Source organism: Camelus bactrianus, chromosome 21 (genome assembly GCF_048773025.1).
Source record: "Camelus bactrianus isolate YW-2024 breed Bactrian camel chromosome 21, ASM4877302v1, whole genome shotgun sequence".
NCBI classification, from domain to species: Eukaryota; Metazoa; Chordata; class Mammalia; order Artiodactyla; family Camelidae; genus Camelus; species Camelus bactrianus.
This window is the reverse complement of record NC_133559.1, coordinates 9,455,257-9,462,051: the sequence shown is the minus strand read 5'-3', so window position 1 is coordinate 9,462,051 and position 6,795 is coordinate 9,455,257. Positions and strand designations below refer to the sequence as shown.

The 6,795-nt window shown below is 42.0% G+C and overlaps 1 long non-coding RNA gene across 1 annotated transcript in view; it reads right to left on the bottom strand.

Moving 5' to 3' along the window:
* LOC141574367 (uncharacterized) overlaps nt 1–2,714 on the bottom strand; it is a 29,709-nt gene extending 26,995 nt beyond the window's left edge. Inside the window, exon 1 of the long non-coding RNA XR_012501338.1 lies at nt 2,560–2,714. This is a non-coding gene — a long non-coding RNA (uncharacterized LOC141574367). The remainder of the gene's footprint in view (nt 1–2,559) is intronic.
* Nucleotides 2,715–6,795: the final 4,081 nt, after the last annotated feature.

Below are 6,795 nucleotides of genomic sequence, written 5' to 3'. Positions count from 1 at the left end.
AGGTCGGGCACGTAAGAGTGGCCAGACTGGTCGTGGCAGTGAGCAAATGCTCATATAACTGAGTCCATACTTAACCTCTGCCTCTCCCACCAATGCTGCTTTTTACATGAACCTTTAGAGCAGTCAGTTGGGTAGCTGGGGAAAGAGCCGACTGATATTCAGTAGGGCAAGCTATCGTGTCCCTCAGATTACTGGCATCCTCTTCCGCAGCAAGGCCTTTGGTGAGCATTCATGTGAGACACAAAAACGCTCACACTCTCGGTTCAATCAGAGAGGTCCGCCCATGTAACTTTTCCCTAATCTTCCAGTTTTGTTCTTTCCAACCCCCAGACCCTATGGCCCCTGCTCCTGAATCAGAGTAGGCCCCCATCTCTGGATATCTCATCGTCCAGGCAAAGTGGACCATTAGATGTGCTACCAAAAGTTCTGCTACTGGCAGCACTCTGATTCACAAGCCTTCAAGGGCTCACCAGAGTGAGGCTTCAGTGATACAACGGTCACCTCCAGCTGATGCTGGCATGTTTAAACCATGATAGACTTTTGTCCTGCTCTGTCAGCTGATCAGAGGAAACTCTCCACCAGGCTCCAGTTGCTGGTTGAGACAGAAGTCAAAGAGCAGCATACGAGCCAGTGATTGTTTACTCAACTTATACGCACCTTCAGGTGCCAGATCTTCTTAATCACCGTCACTCAGTGATGGGATGATCCTGGACATGTATGAGTTTAGTGGTTCAGACAACTTCCAGCTAATGACAAACAGCTCAGGGCTCTGGGAGTCATGTTCAAGTATCCGGTGACTACCTGACCAAGGCTTCCCCAAGAGTTTTCGCATAAAGATGGTAGTTACTTAAAGAGCGCACAGGTTTGCTGCAAAACCTAGGGTCATTGACTGTGACTCTCTTGTCAAGGCTCACTACAGCCCCCACACAACATCCTAACCAGCCACCACACTTTTGGGCCCTTTGGGTAGACTGGGTCATAAAAACCAAGGATGGAGCTGATAGCGCTCTAGCCTAGACCAGCTGAAGACCTCTCCCTTGCTCAGGGCCAATTACACCATAAAACCCAGAAAAGGAAGGATTACATGTTAAGAGAATTTTTTAAAATTATACGTTTATAATAGCAAAACCCTGGACTGGATAGTTTACTTAGGATGGTAGACCAGGTGGGGAGGAAGATAATTTGGTTTGGGGCTAAGTTAACTGATATAGTTTCATTTGGTGGAGATTCTAGATTCAACAGAGGAACACAAGCAGCTGGGAGAGGTCCTAATCAGTCGCTCTCTTGGTAGATCAAAACCTACTCAACAGCGGTCTGGGCTAAATGAAGTTGCGACCACAATTCACTAATGTAGTAGAAGGATTCAAAGATTAATACAAATTATATTGTTGAAGTAGATTTATCACATATGACACATTCACATTCACCCTAACTGTATCTCCCAAGAGGGCCCAGCGGACACCCCTTTCCACATGGAGCATTGAAAATTACGTTAATGACAGAAGTCCAAGAGTCTTTGAAAAGCATAATAGAAATACACAAAAGTGAAGGTACTCCTCCTGCAATGAGTTTCCTGATTACGGTGGAGTTCAGCACAGCAGAGGCTAAAGTGGGCGTGTCTGCTGTAAGAGGAAGCGAGGTCAGGATGGTAATCAGAACACTATGGCTGACAAGGACTTCACATCACGGGACCAAAATAGATAAGCAAGCTCTATCTGTGCAACTGAAAACAAACTGGGAGCCTGGCTTAAGTGATCAGAGCCGTGGTCACCCCATATTTTGTGCCAATTACTCTATCAAGTCAGGGTTTGGTGGCAGACAACAGAATCCACCATAGCTGATTTATAAAGAAAGGGATTTAAAATGGGGAAATAAGGGAAAGGCTGGAGAATGAGGCTGTGGTCTGAGCCTCCAGGGGAAACTCCAAGAAGCAAACTGCCAAGCTGGTCTGGCAAAAAGAGCAGCCAGTGCCCCTACAGGTGACTCAAGATCAGCAAGGTCTTGGCTGCTACTGGCAAAGTCCCCAAATGAAGAAGCTGCTGTCATTGCCGTTCAACACTACCAAATTGGAGACAGACCCAGAAGGAGAGCCTTTCCTTCTGCAGCTCAGAGGAATCAGAACACCCAGCTCTACTGTCCAGATTCCAGAAAAGTCCACAGCTGCAGTTTCATTACATCAAAGCCCACCTCGAAGTCTGGCAGGTGATCTGTTTAGTGAAGGAGAGGCTACATGCAGAAGCACTAGCTTCACCCTTCCAGTCTCTAGTGAACAAGAAGTCATATCGAAAACATTGGTATTCTGAAAGCCATTCTTCAGGATGTGCCATAATAGTTCTTTTAGAATGTTGTGTATACACGTGTGCATGTGTTTGTACACATTTAGTGTAATTAGTAAAAGTTACAGGCAAGGGAGTGTATCAAAATGAATGTGGGCTTTTAAATTCAAAGGATTTCAGTTCAAGCCCTGAATGCGCCACTTACAAATTATAAGTTCTTGGAGAAGTTACTTAAATTTTCTGGGTTCAGTTTCCTTCTATGCAAAATAAAGATAGTATGTACCTGGTTCAGCCTTTGTGAGCACACTCCTACTCCAGGCTTGTGTACTTGCTGTTCCTTCTGTCTGTAATGCTTTTCCTCCTGATAGCCACTGCTTGTTTCTTCTCAAACTTCAGTACTTACTCTAATGTCATAAGTTCCATGAGGTCTTCCCTTATCACCTGTTTAAGATAACCAACATCTCATAACCCCCACCAACTCTTTTTCTTATGCTACTTCGTATTTCTTCAAAGCACCTTCATCATCTGACGTTCTACAAACTTTTCTTATTTGTTTACTATCTAATTACTCCAGGTACAATTTATGTTATGCAGGAACATGGGTTTTTATTTGTTTTGTTCACTAATGTATCCCTAGTGCCTCATTCAGAGATCAATACACGGTAAGCACTTAATTAACACTTGTGAATTAAGGCAGTTATATAAAGCAATGAATATAACTGTCTGATAATGTGCTTTTTGCATGTAAGCATTCAATGCATATTGATTATCAGTGTTAGTATTTAGTAAGCCATTGATATATTTTCTAGGTCAACAAATATTTATTGTGCACTTAATATGCCAAACATAAAGATTGATCAGAAAAGGTGTCTCTCCTTCAGAAGAAGTTTCCTGTAACATTGTAAATCAACTACACGTCAATAAAAAATAAAACTAAAAAAAAAAAAAAAGAGAGAGAGAGAGAAATTTCCAAAGTAACGTACTGGAAGAGATAGATATATAAAGAGATCATTCCCATATAATGTGAAAGTAATGTTAGACAAGCACCTAGACCACATGTTAGGGAAAGTGACATTAACAGTTGTAACAGAGGACCCTAGAAGTCTTAGGAGCTTTCCAAACAAAGCATCACTTGCTCTCAGCTTAAAGGGAAAAGCTGTGCTCCACCTAGTCATTCAGGAACCTAGGCTGCTTCCATCTCATGGCACTGCCATCTTTAGGGTTTCCAATTTCTCTGCAAAAGGAGAGAGAGTGTGCAAGGTCCCCTGAGAGACTTCAGGGGCCAGCCCTGAAAGTGGCATGCCTTCATTCCTCCCACAGTCCATTGACCAGAATTTAGCCACAGTTTCCCTGCTTAACTCAGAGTGGGGAAAAAGCAGTGAAGCTGTGGCCTGGGGAGCAAAGGACACAGATCTGGTGAACATCCCAGCCAGTCACTACCCCACTCAGCCAAGGGAAATTTTTCTGGAAGAGATAGCACACAGTGATTAAGAGAGTAATTAACATGTGGAGCCAAGAGGATCTGAGTTCAGATCCAGGTCACAGTTAGTAACTGTGTGGCCTTAAGTGACAAGTTAAGTTACTCAAGTATCTCTTCAGAGATAAAAAGTGGGACAAATGATAGAATCGAATTCAGAAACTTCCTGTGAGGATTAAATGTGGGAAGTCTAATTAAGCACAGAGCCTAGACACAGTAAGTTGTTAATAAATGTTAGCTGTCACGAGGAGGAGGAAGAAAGGAACAGAAAGAAGAAGAAGGAAAAGAAACCGAGTTGGAAAACTAGACACAGAAAAGACGGGCCAGGGGATGAAGAAAGGGCTTTAGACAGACAGAGAAAATGTGCACAGGCATGAAACAGCAAAATGTGTCCAGGAACTTACAAGCAGCTTAGTCTATTTGCAGAATAAAATTCTGTTTACTGGAAAATTGTGTCCATCTGGAAAGGGTGGAAATCCTAGGAGGTCTTGGTGCCGTGAGATTTATCTTGTACCCACAGGCGACCACCGATGTTTTAGTCAGAGAGCATATTTCAGATTTGTCCTTCACAGAGATCTTCCTGATGGCTGTGTGAAGACCAGCTTCATGGTGAGAGAGACCGGTGACAGGGAGAGAGGTTAAGTGCTATTACCAGCATCCGGGTGAGATGAAGAGGGCAGAGCCACAGGTGCAGTAGATGAGGGGGTACAAAACTCACTTTGTAGGAAACTCAGTAAAAGCAGTTAACTGATTGGAGGTGAAGGAAGGCCTCTAGGAAAACTCCCAGGAATTTGGCTTTGGCAACCAGGGGAATGACGGTGCCATGAATGGGGATAGATTGAAGTACAATTAACAAACTGTTTGGCACAAGTGCAGTCTCGCCCATTTTTCTCTGTGTTGCATTAGATGTGCCAGCATTTAATTTTCCAAATCTGCTCGCCAAAAAACTTGTAGACACTTTGAGATTCATGTCAGATTTCTCTCCCCTTGGCCAATCACTTTGTGGCCTAACTTCTTCTTCTTCTTTTTTTTTTTTTTTTTTTTTTTTTTTAGAATTTTGAGTACTTTTGACAATTCCTTGCCTTTACTTTTGAGTCAAGTTAGAAAGTCTACCTGGACCATCGCTGTGGTACTTCCAGCTTGTAAACTGGATGATTCTGCTGTGCACACTGTCAGCCTTCAGTTCACTTTAGCTCCATCCCAGTTTCTTGCTTATTATACTTAATAAAATCTCTAAAGCTGAGCATGAACTTGAGGTAAGTAGTAACACCAGCCCCCACCCAAATGTCAGTTCAAGAGTCTCAGAAAGAGGAACCCCAAGATAAATATATCATTTATGTTTATGCAAAAGTATGTTGGGTCTTTGGACTTCCCAGAGGCATGGAAAAATAACACCTCAAAAATTTACATAAGATGGAGGGGCAAGGGGAAAGCCTCAAACCAGTTTGGCTTCTATTATTTTCTGGCTAAAAAAAAAAAAATGAGAGTTTTCATTACGAAGGGAAGTTGGCTTATCTGCACAGGGCCTCCTTCCCTAAAAGCACACGAATTTCAAGTTCTCCCCAGGAAGCTACTCAGGACCACAAAGAAGAGAGCAAAATTAAGTGTGAGATGCTAAATAACTTTCATGGCCTAATAAAAAAATGAAAATGCAAGATCACTTGTTCAAAAACCAAGGGGGGAAAAGTGCTGTTAAAGGTACTAAGATACAAAGCCTTTTTTTTTTTTTTCCTTTTCCCCATGGTCTCTGCCTCTTCTTGTCATGTTCGTTTTTGTTTTTGTTTTTGTTTTTTCAATTTGCTATCTCAAGGTGTTATAGGAAAATAAAAAACAAAATTTTAAAACTGCATGAATTTTATGGTTCATCTTTACATTTTGCAATGTCAGTTTCAATTGCAAATCTAAGAGCATTTCACTCATATGTAGAACCACTGAGATTACACAATTTGTATTTCATTGCTCATTCACGCACGTGCATTTTGTTCTTATGAGAACAGTGGAAATGCTGCCCAAAAAAACTCTCAACTTTTAAACTTTTGTTTCTTACTATGTGCACATTCTGCCAACACTGTATACCTTTGGATTACTGATAAGTAAGGAAAGATTGAAATATAGTTGTCTTACCATTCTTTTCCTTTCATGCTATTTTCAGCGTACATGGTTAGCTAATGTAGGGAAGCGCCGTAAGAAAGGCTACAGTAGGGTTCTTTAGTTGTTCAAGTTTCTTAGAACACGATTGCCTTCTGACTACATCTGAAACAAATTCTGGCTCAAGTGGGAAGAATGGCTTCTCGGGGTTGTTAGCCATGTAACATGCTTACTTTGTCCTCGCTTTGAGTCTTGCTGAACTTACGTGCATTGTGGATCCAGCTGGAAATCTGTATTCATGGGGTATTTGAACGCTACTTGCATTTGGCAGCAAGGAAGGTGGACACACATATTCCAGGTATCTTCTCTAACCATGTGCTGATGCCACTGTCCCATCAGACTTCATTTATAGAACACAGATTCAGAGATAAAATTCTTAGAAATTTCAACACGGCAAGAGCACGGCATTAGCCGAAGCTCAGGGCCCATAGGAGAGCACAGGTCGGATACTTGTGAAACCAGATGTAGTTCTGATGCTTTCAAGTCATAAGTGGTTAGCCAGAGGCCTTCTCACATGAAGAGCTGACCTCCTAGAATCGAATAGTCCCAAACAAGTTCTCTCTATTTCTAAATTCTTTGTAACGATTTGAGCCCGTCATTGAATTTGTAATTATGCTAGTTCTGGAATTAGAAGACAATGGGGTTGGAAAAGCCCAGGCTGAGGGCAGCCTTAGTCCAGCAATTACCGTGAGAATGGAAAAGAGAGCTAAGCTGAGGATCGCAAGCCAATGAACTTCATAACTGCCCTTTGTGCAGCATCTGCCATGTGCTTGTGACACAACCTTCACAAACATCTTATTTAATCCTGACAACAACAAGAATGCAAGTATAATTAATACCTGCTTTATGAATGAGAAAACTAGAGCTCAAAATCTTGCATGGTTTTTCCAGACT